The 17,622-nt window shown below is 35.0% G+C and overlaps 1 long non-coding RNA gene across 1 annotated transcript in view; it reads left to right on the forward strand.

The window, feature by feature from the left end:
- The window catches only part of LOC132413828 (uncharacterized), a 28,244-nt gene that overhangs the window by 2,703 nt on the left and 7,919 nt on the right, over window positions 1-17,622 (forward strand). Inside the window, exon 2 of the long non-coding RNA XR_009516817.1 lies at window positions 16,740-16,820. This is a non-coding gene — a long non-coding RNA (uncharacterized lncRNA). The remainder of the gene's footprint in view (window positions 1-16,739; window positions 16,821-17,622) is intronic.

Here is a 17,622-nt window from a genome sequence, read left to right on the forward strand (position 1 = left end):
TTGTTTTCTTTTTTTAAAAAACTCACCACATATGACATTCCTCTTTTTCTTATAGAAACTCAGTTAACTGCTAATATGTGTGTGTAGTAGGAAAAATGTACAATGTTTTGTTTTGTTTTGTTTTGTGTGTGCACATTATGAATTTACACAAGTAGTATTTTGCTATAGATATATATTTTTTTAACTCAATACCATGCTTTAAATCGATCCATGTAGCTATATGTAGATTGAGTTTGTTACTTCTGACAGACACGTAACATTCAATCTTATGCTTATAGGACACCATAGGTATCTATTCTCTTTGTGACAGACATCTAGACATCTCTTCTCTAACCTACACACTTTTTATAATGTCCTAGGCTACCATTCTGCCCCCAAACCCACACTTGAAAGTAACCATGTTTTCTTCTCCAGGGATCTATCAGTGTGTGTGTGTGTGTGTGTGTGTGTGTGCGTGCGCGCGTGTGTGAGACAGAGAGAGATCCTGGCATCCTTCAACCTCTCTCTTGCTCCGGTGGCCTCTGTAAGTTGAGTTCAGGCAAAAGACCCACCAGGCTATGTTTGTTTACCACATTTTTACACCTCAGAGAACTTTCAAACACTTGACTTCATTTGATTCTCATAATTCAGTAAGTGAAGTGCTATGATTAACTCCACTTTATTGCTAAGGCAACTAGCTCTTGGTGAAGGTAAGTTAGAATAAGACCTAAATGATGGATTATGGAGTAATACTTAAAGTCTTCTGACTTTTCACACTGCTTTAGATTAGCCAGAATAAGCCACTACCGACCAAATTGTGGTAAATGGGCCCCAGGTTGCAGTAAACTTTTTATTAGATCTCTGATGCTTAGTAATACCCAGAACAAATTCTACAAGGAGATGAAATACTATAAATTATTACAGAATATAAATTCATCTTAAATTTCCTGAAGTTGACTTGATATGAGTGTCATACAACATAGTATGATCTAAGCATGATTTAATTATACCTATGCGATATTAGCTTACCACAGGATCACATCAGGTTCTGAGCAACCCCAGTCAGATCTCATATGTTTATACAGGAAGCTCTAAAATATAGCTTTTAATCAGCATTGGGTGTCACTCAGTATAATTCCTGAAGGCTAGTCATGTGGATAGGACTTAAGATGCTGGCTTAGGAATCTGGAAACTTGGATTCCAGAGTTGCTTCCATCTCTAACGTGCCATGTAACCTTGTGAATATAATTTAACTTCACAAAACCTCAGCTGAAATTAGACTGTTGGAGATGATTTGAAAGATTCTCTCCACCTTGAAATTCTACAGCTACAGTACATTGTTAATTTAAGTGAGATAACAACTCTTAAATATTCTTCTGAATAAGGAACTCAAAACAATAATCTATATCTTCATACGTGTTGCTACAAGTCAGAAGCGCCAATGCTTCTCTATGCTTTTGACAAATAATTTTTATAAATGTCAGTGTCTTCATGAAAGCTGCAGGTGAAGAAGTATCATCTGCTCCTTTGTACATGTCTGAGATTCCTTTCACTTGTAGCATCCCCAGATTTAAGCCCTGGGTTCCCATCAGCTACCATGGACAAAAGACAGTAGGAGTGAGAAGCTCAAAGTGTGTAGGATGTAAAAGAAAGATGGCTGAGAGTTTGTTTCTAACAGTAGAGAATGGGTGATGCCCTTCTGTAACACTCAAGCAGCTATTACATGGATTCTCCTGGCTGTGTGACATTGGCAACTTTTTAACCTTTTAACCCCCAGTTTCATCATCTTTACATATTTACATATATTATTTGGATATATTTAAAGTGAGCATTTTTAAAAGATCTGCAGCATCTGAATCACATTTTGTTGCTTTTGTTATTATATTTAGTATTAATATCTCTCATAGGGAATTTCATGGTACTGATAAACAGAGAGAATGGAAAACTCTTTAAAGACCACTACAGTAAACTTATGCATCACCTCAGTTTGTTGCCATTGCCAAACTTTTCCCCACTGGGAAGAATTGCCTTTGATCATTTCCCCTGAGCTGGGAGCCAGGTTGTGGTTACTCCCTGCCTATGACACAGACACGCATGCGCCGGTGTACAAACTCACACTCAAATACACATTCCAAGGTCAAAATCACTTTGAAGTCATGCTTGGACCACTCTCTTTTTGACTGGAGTTCACAATTTTCCCTCCCCTACTCACAAGCAAAGCATTTAGGACCTGGACACATCACATTGTGTCTCTTCTGCAAAAATTCCCTCAGAGATGTCCCCTGCTTCTTGACAGCGAGTGAACGTTTGGAAATAGATAGGTCGCTATTGTAATAACCTGTTGTAATAACCTGTATTAGAAGAGTTACAACTGTGACAATTGCCATTATTTCCTACATGAGTCAGATTAAGAGAGACTTCTTATACAAGGAAAAAGCCATCATTCATCCTGAAAACTAGCAGGCCAAGAAAGTGAGAGGTTGCAGGATGAGAGCAGAGAGGAATAGACAAAGGGCATCTGTGCCTCTATTTGTTCTCTTCCAACCAGCCAATAACCAATTCTCTTCAATAGCTGAAATCACCCTGCACAGAGTATGACAAGAATACAAGAATCATTTGAGTTTAGAGTCAGGCAAAGGTTGTGTATCAAAAAGTTCATGACAGAAATCTTAAAAATATGGCACTTCAAAAAATGCAAAAAAAACAGCATTTGTTAACTTTGCTCTCAGATCGAATGTATACAATAACACTCTGTGAGACATCATGTTATGACAATAGACTCTCCTCTGACTCTGTGTTGAGACACTTATTTCTCTCTCTCTCTTTTATTTCTTGCACACAAAGCTAATCTTGGCTTCTGTAGGTTTTGAGTTTTCATCTGCTGCTATTATATGAATCACTTACCCAATAATCAGTCTCTACAATTATTATTGTTGATGATGACCTGAAGCCATGAAACAGCATGAAAGCTCAGGAAAGAACAAATGTGAAAAGTTAGAATAGGCATAGCTCATTAAAATTCCTCTGCCTTCATTAATGGAAAATGCAGTAATTCGTATGCATCCTTAATGAAATATGCACTTAACGTCACACCACACTCCATTATTTTATCACATAGATCACTCCTGGGGCTAATTTATGGGGGCATTTCTCTGGACTCACATGGTGACTCTACAAGTCTATGTTCTGTGGAGGCAGAAAGCGAAGGAAAAAAATCTTTCCTTTTGTTTGTGTTTATAGAGTGGTGCTCTGACATGTTCTCCAGTGTGAGAGACAGCAACTACCGTGATGGTAGATGCGTAAGGGACACTAGACATAATTTCCTCAGAGTTTTATTTCTAGCAGAGTATTAATATGTAATGCAAACAACGTCACTGTAGCTAGTGGAAGCATGGGGACCTGTGAATAAGAAGGAGCACCTTGTCCTTCATTTACCGTGACTATAAGAACCAGCCCAAATCCAGTTTTCTGAAAATCAGTCTGGGTTCTTAATGAAACTAAATCTCTTCTGCCTTTCTTTTCTCTTACTGTCAAAGATGTTGATTGAATTGGAAGAGCATGGGCTTTGGGATTAAAAATAGCCCAGTTCAATCTCAGCTCCACTACCTTTCAGCTAAGAATCACATGGAAAGATCATAAAAACCGTATGATCATCAATTTTGAATAACATGGGAATGGAATTTATCACATCTAATTCTTGTGAAAATTATGAGATAAAGTGTTTATGCCAGGAAGCATTAATTTTTCTTCTATCTTCTTTCTCCTCCCCTCTCTCCCTCCTCCTCTCCTTCCTTCTCATGCTTCTCTTCCTTCTTCCTTCTCTTGGAAGTGAGTTGCATATGTTAAAATCCACCTTATTCTCCAAACATGGCATTTGACAGAGGGCAGTGCTAATTTTTTTCAGTTTCTTCTTCCTTCACCTACCAAACTTATTTATTAACAACCTTTATGAGTTACATTAAATGAAATATGTGTGAAAGTCTCCTGGTATAAGTAAGTGTTCAAAAATAGATTTCTTTTCTTTCCTTCATTTCTTTGTTAAAATTTCTGTAAAAACTGTGATTTTAGAAAAACATTGAATTTATATGTATTTTATGATTCCTACTTCTTTGACTTATTGACAGAGGAAATTGGGGTGGTTAGTAAACTTGGAAGTGTGAAGGAACATTTCAAACTTTATTATAAAATATTTGTTAGGCATATCCTAATATCTCAAACACTGTTCTAGGCACTAGAATTAGGAGCGAACCAGCTGGATAAAGCCCCTGCCTTATGGAGTGGTATTTTAGAGAGGAAGAGGCAGACAATAAACAGAGAAGGAACAAATAAACAATTTAATGGCTAGGAAAAAGTTTAGATAGTCTAGTGATTTTTGAAGACTATAATAAAAATTGGGAGCTAGAAAATAACCTCATAAAAATTGCACTGGATCGAGTAACATCTTTTGAATAAGCTTGTGTCACTGTCTTAACCAATCTCTTTTTTTTCATTTCCTGGTTTTCAGTAACAATTTTTAAGGTACCAAAAAATGCTGATTTCAGTTAATGCTTTCACTCAACAAATGAATAAATCTATTATCTAGGACTCCTGGTTAGACTCTTTAAAATTTTTTTTAATTAAAAGAAGTTTTCAATTAAAGTATAATCTAGTTAATACAGTGTTGTGCTAGTTTCAAGTGTACAGCAAAGTAATTCAATTTTACATATAGACTCTTAATCTCTAATAAAACCTATTACATGCCTGTGCACCTGGGCTAAGCTTCTCTCAGAAACACAATTAATCAAAGATAAGGCTGATTTTTCCCAGAAGGTATAGTAATATGAGTAATGTTTCCACTCTCTTCCCAAATCCACCAGGAACTTGGAAAATCAATTATTTGAGGAAATCGTGCAACACACCGGAGCTGCCCTATTTTCTTTGTTCTTTTATTTTTTTAACATGTTTATTGGAGTATAATTGCTTTACATTGTTGTGTTAGTTTCTGCTGTATAACAAAGGAATCAGCTATACATGTACCTATACCCCCATATCCCCTCCCTCTTGCATCTCCCTCCCACCCTCCCTATCCTACCCCTCTAGTTGGTCACAAAGCACCAAGGTGATCTCCCTGTGCTATGTGGCTGCTTCCCACTAGCTATCTATTTTACATTTGGTAATGTATATATGTCTATGCCACTCTCTCACTTCGTCCCAGGTTACCCTTCCCCCTCCCTGTGTCCTCAACTCCATTCTCTACGTCTGCGACTTTATTCCTGTCCTGCCTCTAGGTTTTTCAGAAACTATTTTTTTTTTGATTCCATATATTTGTGTTAGCATACAGCATTTGTTTTTCTCTTTCTGACTTACTTCACTCTGTATGACAGACTCTAGGTCCATCCACCTCACTACAAATAACTCAATTTTGTTTCCTTTTATGGCTGAGTAATTTTCCATTGTATATGTGTGCCACATCTTCTTTATCCATTCATCTGTCGATGGACACTTAGGTTGCTTCCATAACCTGTCTATTGTAAATAGGGCTGCAATGAACATTGTGGTACATGACTCTTTGAAATATGGTTTTCTCAGGGTATATGCCCAGTAGTGGGATTGCTAGGTCGTATGGTAGTTCTATTTTTAGTTTTTTAAGGAACATCCACACTGTTCTCCACAGTAGCTGTATCAATTTACATTCCCACCAACAGTGCAAGAGGGTTCCCTTTTCTCCACACCCTCTCCAGCATTTATTGTTTGTAGATTTTTTTGATGATGGCCATTCTGACTGGTGTGAGGTGACACCTCATTGTAGTTTGATTTGCATTTCTCTAAGATTAGTGATGTTGAGCATCCTTTCATGTGATTGTTTTGATAATCTGTATTTCTTCCTTGGAGAAATGTCTATTTAGGTCTTCTGCCCATTTTTGGATTGGGTTGTTTGTTTTTCTGATATTGAGCTGCTTGTATATTTTGTAGATTAATCCTTTGTCAGTTGCTTCACTGGCAAATATTTTCTCTCATTCTGAGGGTTGTCTGTTCGTCTTGTTTATGGTTTCCTTTGCTGTGCAAAAGCTTTTAAGTTTCATTAGGTCCCATTTGTTTATTTTTGATTTTATTTCCCTTTCTCTGGAGGTGGGTCGAAAAGGATCTTGGTGTGATTGATGTCATAGAGTGTTCTGCCTACGTTTTCCTCTAAGCGTTTTATAGTGTCTGGCCTTACACTTAGGTCTTTAATCGATTTTGAGTTTATTTTTGTCTATGGTGTTAGGAAGTGTACTAATTTATTGTTTTACATGTAGCTGTGCAGTTTTCCCAGCACCACTTATTGAAGAGGCTGTCTTTTCTCTATTGTATACTCTTGCCTCCTTTATCAAAGATAAGGTGACCATATGTGTGTGGGTTTACCTCTGGGTTTTCTATCCTTTTCCATTGATCTATATTTCTGTTTTTGTGCCAGTACCATGCTGTCTTGATTACTGTAGCTTTGTAGTATAGTCTGAAGTCCAGGAGCCTGATTCCTCCAGCTCTGTTTCTCTTTCTCAAGATTGCTTTGGCTATTCAGGGTCTTTTGTGTTTCCATACAAATTGTGAAATTTTTTATTCTAGTTCTGTGAAAAATGCCATTGGTAGTTTGATAGGGATTGCATTGAATCTGTAGATTGCTTTGGGTAGTATAGTCATTTTCACAATGTTGATTCTTCTAATCCAAGAACATGGTATATCTTTCCATTTCTTGGTGTCATCTTTAATTTCTTTCATCAGTGTCTTATAGTTTTCTGCATACAGGTCTTTTGTCTGCTTAGGTAGGTTTATTCCTAGGTAGTTTATTCTTTTTGTTGCAGTGGTAAATAGGGTGTTTCCTTAATTCCTCTTTCAGGTTTTTCATTGTTAGTGTATAGGAATGCAAGAGATTTCTGTGCATTAATTTTGTATCCTGCTACTTTACCAAATTCATTGATTAGCTCTAGTAGTTTTCTGGGAGCATCTTTAGGATTCTCAATCTATAGTATCATGTCATCTGCAAACAGTCACAGTTTCACTTCTTTTCCGATTTGGATTCCTTTTATTTCTTTTTCATCTCTGATTGCTGTGGCTAAAACTTCCAGAACTATGTTGAATAATAGTGGTGAGAGTGGGCAGCCTTGTCTTGTTCTGATCTTAATGGAAATGGTTTCAATTATTCACCATTTAGAACGATGTTGGCTGTGGGTTTGTCATATATGGGCTTTATTATGTTGAGGAAAGTTCCCTCTATGCCTACTTTCTGGAGAGTTTTTAATCATAAATAGGTGTTGAATTTTGTCAAAAGCTTTTTCTGCATCTATTGAGATGACCTTATGGTTTTTCTCCTACAATTTGTTAATATGGTGTATCACATTGATTGATTGATTGAGTATATTGAGAATCCTTGCATTCCTGGGATAAACCCCACTTGATCATGGTATATGATCCTTTAATGTGCTGCTGGATTCTGTTTGCTAGTATTTTGTTGAGGATTTTTGCATCTATGTTCAACAGTGATATTGGCCTGTAGTTTTCATTTTTTTTTTGACATCTTTTTCTGGTTTTGGTAACAGGGTGATCATGGCCTTGTAGAATGAGTTTGGGAGTATTCCTCCCTATGCTATATTTTGGAAGAGTTTGAGAAGGATAGGTGTTAGCTCTTCTCTAAATGTTTGATAGAATTTGCCTGTGAAGCCATCTGGCCCTGGTCTTTTGTTTGTTGGAAGATTTTTAATCACAGTTTCAATTTCAGTGCTTGTGATTGGTCTGATTATATTTTCTATTTCTTCCTGGTTCAGTCTTGGAAGGTTGTGTTTTTCTAGAATTTGTCCATTTCTTCCAGGTTTTCCATTTTATTGGCATACAGTTGCTTTTAGTAATCTCTCATGATCCTTTATTTCTGCAGTGTCAGTTGTTACTTCTCCTTTTTCATTTCTTATTCTGTTGATTTGAGTCTTCTCTCTTCTTTTCTTGGTGAGTCTGGCTAATGGTTTATCAATTTTGTTTATCTTCTTAAAGAAACAGCTTTTAGATTTATTGATCTTTGCTATCATTGCCTTCATTTCTTTTTCATTTATTTCTGATCTGGTCTTTATGATTTCTTTCCTTCTGTTAACTTTGGGCTTTTTTTTTTTCTTCTTTCTCTAATTGCTTTAGTTGCAAGGTTAGGTTGTTTTTTTGAGATGTTTCTTGTTTCTTGAGGTAGGATTGTATTGCTATAAACTTCCCTCTTAGAACTTCTTTTGCTGCATCCCACAGGTTTTGGGTGGTCGTGTGTTCATTGTCATTTGTTTCTAGGTAATTTTTGATTTCCTCTTTAATTTCTTCAGTGATCTCTTGGTTATTTGGTAGTGTATTGTTTAGCCTCCATGTGTTTGTATTATTTACAGTTTTTTTTCCTGTAATTGATATCTAGTCTCGTAACATTGTCATGGAAGCAACCTAAGTGTCCACTGACAGATGAATGGATGAAGAAGATGTGGCACATACAGACAATGGAATATTACTCAGCCATAAAAGGAAACGAAATTGAGTTATTTGTAGTGAGGTGGATGAGCCTAGAGTCTGTCATACAGAGTGAAGTAAATCAGAAAGAGAAAAACAAATACCGTATGCTAACACATATGTATGGAATCTAAAAACGAAAGAAAAAAAAAGGTCATGAAGAACCTAGGGGCAAGACAGGAATAAAGATGCAGACCTACTAGAGAATGAACTTGAGGATATGGGGCAGGGGAAAGGTAAGCTGGGACAAAGTGAGAGAGTGGCATGGGCATATATACATTACCAAACGTAAAATAGATAGCTAGTGGGAAGCAGCCACATAGCACAGGGAGATCACCTTGGTGCTTTGTGTCCACCTAGAGGGGTGGGATAGGCAGGGTGGGAGGGAAGGAGATGCAACAGTGAAGAGATATGGGGACATATGTATATGTATAACTGATTCACTTTGTTATAAAGCAGAAACTAACATACACATTGTAAAGCAACTATACTCCAAAAATGGTTAATAAAAGAGGGTAGATACCATGTTAAGTGTTCTTACATGAATAAATAAATTAATAAATCAATTTAAAAAAAGAAGAATCAAGTAAGAGATTTCAAAACTACTATAACATAACAATAATCAAAATGGTGTGGTAACAGTACAAGGATAAACATATATCTCAATGAAATAGAGTTGAGAGTCAAGAAATAAGTCCACACATACATGTGTGGTCAACTGATTTTTGACAAGAGTGCCATGACATTTTGATGAGGAAAGAATAGTATTTTCAACAAACTATTCAGAGGTACAGAGGTAACTGGTTAACATCTTACTAACCAGAATAAAGTTGGACCCTTATCTCACTGCATATTTAAAAATTAACCCCAGATGGATCAGTGACCTAAACATGAGAGCTAAAACTGTAAGAATTTTACAAGAAAACATTTGGCTAAGTATTCATGGCATTTTCACTAGATTCTTTGATATGACACCAAAAGCATAAGCCACAAAAGAAAAATAGATAAATTGGACTTCATCAAAATTAAAATTTTTTGTGCTTTACAAGATGCCATCAGTAAAGTGAAAACATAACGCATAGAGAGGTTGAAAATATTTGCAAGTCATACATATGGTAAGGGATTTGTAGGTACAATATATTAAGAACTCTTAATATTCAATAATAAAAGACAAATAACCCAATTAAGAATGGGCAAAGAATCTGAATTGATATTTCTCCAAGAAGTTATATAAATGGCCAAGAAGCACATGAAGAGATGCTCAACACCATAAGTTATCAGGGAAATGCAAATCAAAACCACATAAGATACCACTTCACACCCACCAGGATGGCTAGAATAAAAAACTTGAGAGAAAGACTGTTGATGAGGAAGTGAAGAAATCAGAATTCTCATACACTGTTGGTGGGAATATGAGTGGTGCAGCCATTGTTGAAAACCGTCTTGGCAGTTCATCAAACAATTACATGTAAAGTTACCATATGGCCTAGGAATCCCACTCCTAGATACCTACTTAAAAGAAATGAAAACATATGTCTACACAAACCTGAAATTCAAAAGTTTATAGCAGCATTATTTATAATAACCAAAAGGTGGAAACAACTCAATGCTCATCAGCAAACAAATGGATAAAAACAAAATGTATATATAGAGAATGGAATGTTAGCCATACAAAGAAATGAAGTACTGATGCATTTTACAACATGGATGAGCCTTGGAAACATTATACCAACTGAAAGAAGTCAGTCACAAAGCATCGAATATGTGATCAAATTCATATGAAATTCCAGACTAGGAAATCTATAGTGACAGAAAGGAAATTAGTGGTAGTTTAGGGTTGGAGAGGAGTGGGGTGGGAAGATAGGTCTGTGATAGATAAAGGGTACAGAGTTTCTTTTTGAGGTGATGAAAATTTTCTAAAATTGACTGTGGTGAAGATTGCACATATCTGTGAATATACTAAAAACCATTGAATTTTACACTTTAAATGAATGAATTATATGGTACATGGATTATATCTCAATAAAACTATTAAAAGAGATAATTACTCTTCAGATGATTGAGTAACCTGAAAATTTATTATGATTGAATATAAAGCTTTTTGAAAGATAAAATATAAAACTAATTAGAATTTCATTGACTTGTTTGGCTTTAGAAAACTTGAGGAAAAATGACCCATTTATCTCCTGCAGATTGGAGGTTAGGCTATTAAAACCATTAAGCGAAATTCTAAAAAAAAAAAAAAAATCCTCTTTTTCAGAATTGAAAGGACTCACTTCTCTTTAATTCTGTAGTGCAAATGTGATGATTTCCATATCTCTTTCCATCTCTACCTCAAGAGAATTTTGTCATGACAAACTCCTACGTGAAATTCTTTAATGACTTTCAATTGCACCCAGGATAAAAACGAACTTCTTCATAACTATTACTCATCTTTAGGAACTGACGTAGACAACTCTTGTTCTCTTTTCCCATGCTGGGTTGGGTGCTCCCCCAGATGCTCCCCAGGGGCATCATCATGCTCATCAGACTGAATTGTTATTTCCAGAAGATTAACGTGTTTTTAGTTCAGTGACTCTTTGGTTTATTTTTTTATTCTCAGCATGTATTGCAATGCCTGTCACAAAACGTGTGCTTAATCAATGTTTGTGAGTGAAGGAATAATTTTTGCAAAAGGCAGTTTACTCGGTGACTGGGTAAAAATACGAAGATGCTATTTGATCAGCTTATCACCAATTAAATAATTTTTCCTAGGCATGAAATTAAAAACTGCATCTTTTCTGTATTTCTTATTACGTTTCTACCACAAAGAAAACTAAAATACATACCTCATTTAACAAAATAGTGTCTTTTCACATGGCTTGCTGGATGATGAAGAGAAAGAAATCCAGTCTATAAACCCTGACTGCTAAGCACCAGCTGTCTGGAGAACAATACTGTTTCTAATGTCTTACACTGTGAAACATAAGTGAGATTTTCCAGACTTGACTTTGTGAGCTCCTCTAGAAGGTATACTTCATCTTTTTATCTCGGTTGTCTGCCACCAGGCTGAATCTCTAACTGTGTGGGGGCAATAGGAAATGATAGAAAGTAAAAGCAAAATTAAAGATCTACATTACCTTATGAATTGAGTTACAATTTCCAAATTTGTGCTTTGTAAAGTGGCAACTTTGAATTTTATTGGAAAAGAATTCCAACTGTTTCCATTGCTTAAGCAATTCAGTTACTTGCCATATTTCCCTTAGAGAATCAAAATATTGGGGTATTATGATTCAGCTAAAATTCTAGCCCCTATTTTTTATTTTAGTTATTAGTGATAATTTTTCTTTCTAATGCAAGCCTGAGAAATGATTTTAAATTAACATGGGAATTTTATGCCACACTGTTTATCAGCTAATCATTATTTTTTTGTGTGCACTAAATTTCTTTGTTTAATGTGTCATATGTATTCTCATGTAGTTTTAATTTCATTATTCTAGTTTTACTAAGTTTACATTAATGAATTACATTACATTTTTTATATCCAAATTATTCATTTGTTGTTGGTGTTCACTGTTAAAGCCAAAAAGAAGCATTTTAAACAAATGGTTGGTTATTTTAATGGTGCATACGTACTAGCTTCAAATTTAGTGATTGTTCTTCAGAAAATAGAGGGTTAGATCATATTTCAGTAATCCCAGGCTTTTTCAAACAGCAATTGGATTTCATGAATGGGTGCATTTGAAAATTTTTTGTGTTTCTGGTTTTCAATCTCATCACAGCAGTTTTTCTCATTCTATATTGCTTTTCCATCTGATTCAGGAAGTTGGGAGAAATGCAATGGAATTGAAATAGCTTGAGGGTTTTTTTCAAACTTCAGAAAAGTCTGGCTATAATTTCTGAGTAACTAAGTCAGTTGTTATGTCATAAAAATGATTTACTAAACTTTCTTTTTGTCACCCCAGTTTCACTACTACCTGCATGTTTACCTGTCCACAATCCTTTTCTTCATTACCTCTCTATGTATGTGATCTCACTCCTCAAGATGACTTTTTTCCCATAAATCTGCATAAAGTACTTGGAAAAAATAGAAAAAATAATATTGTTAGATATAAAGCATAATATAAAATGTAACATTATAAAGATTTTAGAAAAAAAGAACTGGAGAAGATCTTCATGATCTAGGCCTGGACAAAGGCTTCTTAGAATTGCTGTAAAACATAAGGCTGAACATTTGGACTTAATCAACATTTTAAAATTTTGCTCTGCAAAAAACCCCATTAAGAAGATAAAAAGATGAGTTACAGATTGGGAGAAAATATTTGCAGAACACATATGTGACAAAAGAATGGCATCTAGAATATAAAAAGAACTCTCAAAAAACTCAGCATTACAAAAAAGCACATAAATAATTTAATTAGAAAATCTACAAAAGACATATATTTCACTATGATGACATACAGATGACAAATAAGCACAAGAAAAGTGGTTCAACACATTGCCATCAGGGGAATGAAAATTAAAACCACAATGAGATATCATTGCACAACTATCAGAACACATAAAATAAAAATTGGTGACAGCACCAAATGCTAGCAAAAATGCAGAGAAGCTGACTCACTCATACATTGCTGGTGAGTGCGCAAAATGGTGCAGCCATGCTAGCATACTGTGGCTGTTTCTTATAAAACTAAGTATGCAACTACCAAACTACCCAGCAATTACCGTTCTGGTCATGCCAAAGCCTGTTCATGAATGTTCATTGCAGCTTTATTTGTAATAGACAAAAACTGGAAACAGCCCAGATGTCCTTCAATGGGTGAAATGCTAAACAAATCGTGGTACAGCCACACCATGGAATAAGACTTAGCAGTGAAAAAGGAACAAACTACTAATAGTGTAACACCTTGGATGAATATTCAGAGAATTATGTTGAGTGAAAACCACTAATCCCCAAAGGTTGCATACCATATGATTCCACATGTATAAAAATCTTGAAATGACACAATTATAAAAATGGAGAACAAGTTAGATTGTCAGGGGTTTGGAATTGAGGCGGGGGGGGGGTTGGTTAAGAAATGGATGTGGTTAAACAAAAAGCAATACCAGGTATCCTTGTAGCCATGGAAATGTTCTGTATCTTGCTTATGGCTGTGGATACACAAACCCATATATGTGATAAAATTGTACAGAGCTAAATACACACACAAGCCCAGCTATATAAGTACAAGTAAAACTGCAGAAATATGAATAAGATTGGTAGATTATACCTACATCAATATTAAGCAATATTGTACTATAGATTTGAAAGATGTTTCTGTTGAGGGGAAAATGGGTAAATTGTACGTGAAATTTCTCTGTATTATTTCTTACAACTTCATATGAATCTATAAAGATCTGAAAAAAATTTAAGTTTAATTAAAACTAAAACAGAAGAAATAAGCATTCACTGAATATTTTATGGTGTCTATTTTTCCCTACATTTCCACTTCCCTATTTATTTGGTAGAACTTTAGAACTTTAGAAAGATGATTTAGCATTGTTCAGTATTTTAGAGATTGATGGGACATTTTCATCCAGAAATTTCAAATATCAGCAGATGAAATCTGAATGAGTGAACTACCCAATTTGTGGTCGCTCCACAGCAGCTATGAAAACACGCCAGCTTCCTGCCTTCTTCCAGGCCACAGGGCATTTTGCATTGTGAATGCTGAAGCAAGGCGGTGAGTTATTTCCTGAGAGTAAATTAAACCTCTCTTAAGTAGTTGATGTCTGAAAGGAAGTCAATGCAGATAAACTCTTACTCCCAGAGTGGGGAAGCCTAGATCATTATCTTCAGGCTCAGGAAAAGATAATCTTTAAGGAAAAAGACATTTGGTAAAACAATTAGACCTAAAGGCAACCATAAAAACAATAGATTAGAATTAATTAAAATCCTATATTAAAGAAAATTCTTTAAAGTTATAAATTTTTAGTCCAATTATGATCCAAGCCTGGAAGAACAGTATTTGCAAATGTTGGGGAAAGAGAAATATTGTCTTAAATAGCGAAAAGAAGTCCAGCATGGCTGAAGTTTAACGTGTACGAAAGAATGATGCTGAAAAATGATGCTGGTACCATCAAGTGGGGCCACTTTATGCAGTCCTGCTGTGGACTCTGCACTTAAACACAAGGGCAATAGAGAGCTCTGCAACAGAGAGAGCTGAACAGAGAGAAAAGTGAGCATATTTGCCTTTCAAAATACCTCATCGTCGTCATTTCTCAAGTACTCCTCAGAATCTCGCGTTTGACCCAATAAGTAGCTCTTCCAAAGAGCTTTTAGAATAGCCTATGAATGTGTTTCGAAAGGTAAAATAGCTAGTGAAGGACTTTCTTTGAATGAATTAAAATGTCTCTGCTATATTAAATGGCTCTACAAAAGGCTTCCATGATACTCTGCTTGATGAAAAACAAGTCGCTAAGCTATACATATAGTATAATCCCATTCTTGATAAAAACAACAAAAAAACATAACCTATATGTATTCATATATTAATATATTTGCAAAGGCAAGGAAAAACATGTGAAAAACAGAAACGTATTAGTGGTGATTACGTAAGGAAATTGGGAATCAATGAGAGACAACAAATTTTAGTTCAGCCACATCAACGTTTTCTGAGCAGTTGAATATATAAGCTTTACCCATGAAATCCAAATGAAGGAAATACATGAATTGAGTGAAACAAATAGCACCACTGTCCAAGAGAAATGTACTGCAAATTACAAATGCAAGCCACAAAGGTATTTTTAAATCTTGTGGTAGCTCCATTAAAAAGTTAAAAGAAATGTGGAACTAATTTCATTAGTATATTTTAACCCAATGCATCTAAAATATTCTCATTGCAACATGTAACCAATATAAATATTAATATTTTACATTGTTTTCATACTAAGTCTTTGAAATCTGGTGTGTGCTTTACACTTACAACCACATTTCAAGTGCTTAGTAACCATATGCAGGTAGTAGCTATGATGTTGGACAGGGCAGCTCTAATGGAAACTGATGGTTTTGCTACTGGTGAATTTCTCTGGCAATGAAGTGACAGCCACACTGTTTGTCAGCTCGGTGACGGCATGGCCATATCTAGCCCTGGTCCCATGGTCTCAATCTTGGTTCTGCTTCATATTTTCCAGCTCTATCATGTTTCAGTTAAGAAGGTTTAATATTAGTCAGTACATTTTATTATTACCAGTGTGCACATAGAATTATCACAAAATCTACAACTTGAAGTGAAAGTACTGAACAGTGTATTTTTAGAAAACAGTAAGAAACCAGCTTTAAAAAAAAAAATCTGTGAACACAATTTTGTAGGGGAAAAATGGTAATATGATATTAACTCAAAATTTTAGCCATTGAAAATTTGAACGACTATAAATCTTTTCTACTGAAGGAGAGGGCAAACAAGAAATAATTCCACAAAAATAAAAATTCATTAGCCAAGACTTTTATGACCTGGTATCTTATCAGAATATCTAGATGAAGAGTTTTTTCTTTAAGCTCCCACTCAACCACTGAGTAACTGGGTAAATTTGAAAACTGCCATAAATGCCCTGAGCCTTAGTTTCTCCAGTTATATATGGAGAACTAATATTTAATACGGTTTTCAAATTTTAAAAAAGTCACGTGATAACACTATATAAACAAAATGCCTTGTAATATATTATGAAATAATTAGAATAAAATTTTTGAAGTTGAATTTATGGAGACTACCACCTATTTTAAATTTCTAAATTCTACAGTTACTGGACAGTCTGAATTTTAGAGACTATAGGACAAGAAAAAAATACAATAAGGCTAAACTGAAGAAATAATTTTCAAAATGGGGAAATATAGTCATAAACTTGGCTTTTAAAAAATTTGAGTCATTGTAAAACCATCCATGTGTCATACTTACAGAGACACATGGATGGTTTTTGCTAGGCTGATTTTTTGGGTTACTACCTAAACTGTTGAAACTGACAGATGTCTAAACTGTAGAAATTCTGCTGCAAACACAATGTGCAAAATAAATGAGAATGAACAGATTTCAGTGCTTGATGTCTGGTCTTCAACAGATAGTCATGGGGCTGGACAATCATTCACTCAATCAAATCACAGAATTATGAAGGGTTATTGAACAGTAGAAGAGTGAATTTTTATGCCACTGGTTATCTATATTCCTTCCACATTGGCTGAAAAATTGACTGCTTCTTTGAGAATAATATGGTAAGTTTACTATCCTTAACTCTTCATCATATTTTTCTTTATACTCCAACAGTTACCCAAGAAATTTCATTGTTTGGGTTTGTGTGCTGATGACTGAAGTATGTCAAGTTGCTGTCCAGGTCAAGGCAAGAAAGTGAGTATGCTTTCACAGTATTTTAATTGCCAGCCCGTAAATAAAATATCTAATTTAAGAAATTTTGATATACAAATATCCAACTTATGAAACAGTTACATTTTGAGGAGGATTATCACTTTGAAAAATAATTCATCATTTTACAAAATAATTCACCACCATTATTTCTTTTTTTTACAGAGCTAGTTCCCTGCTGAAGTTAATATAGACTTATTTACACAGATATTTTCAGGAATACATTCATCACAAACAGTGGAGTGCATCTTTGTAGCATTCTTTCTTGTAAATTGGTTTTCCAAAACATATCTATGGTTAAGTGAAGTGCTATGAACTGAACCTAATTCTACTAAAGTTATACTGAAATTTCTAAATCCTTTTCCACCCAACCCTGGCAATAAATAAGTAAATAAATAAAGGTGAGCAACAAGAAGGTCAAAAGGGCATGAACACAAGATATATTATTTACACAAACCGAAGCATGATGTCAAATCTCTCTCTGGTGTTTAGGAATTTCTGTTGATAGAGAAGTATGAATAGAAATCAGAAGCAGCCTCAAATTATTCACTTAAAAAACTTAAAGACACATCATCCCTTTACTTTGCAATTCTGCTGTGGTTTTATGTTTTCTTATTCTTTCCCTGCTGTTCCCCTTCATTAACGCTACCTAATATCACTGCATATTTAGAATAATATCCAATTCTAGGATATCCAGTACAAGTAATATCTATATTTTGTTTAAACTCATAAATACCTCTGTCAGTGACATCCGAGGATTGTTAGAAACCATCATTTCTGGAATACT

This window comes from Delphinus delphis, chromosome 18, assembly GCF_949987515.2.
Source record: "Delphinus delphis chromosome 18, mDelDel1.2, whole genome shotgun sequence".
NCBI classification, from domain to species: domain Eukaryota; kingdom Metazoa; phylum Chordata; class Mammalia; order Artiodactyla; family Delphinidae; genus Delphinus; species Delphinus delphis.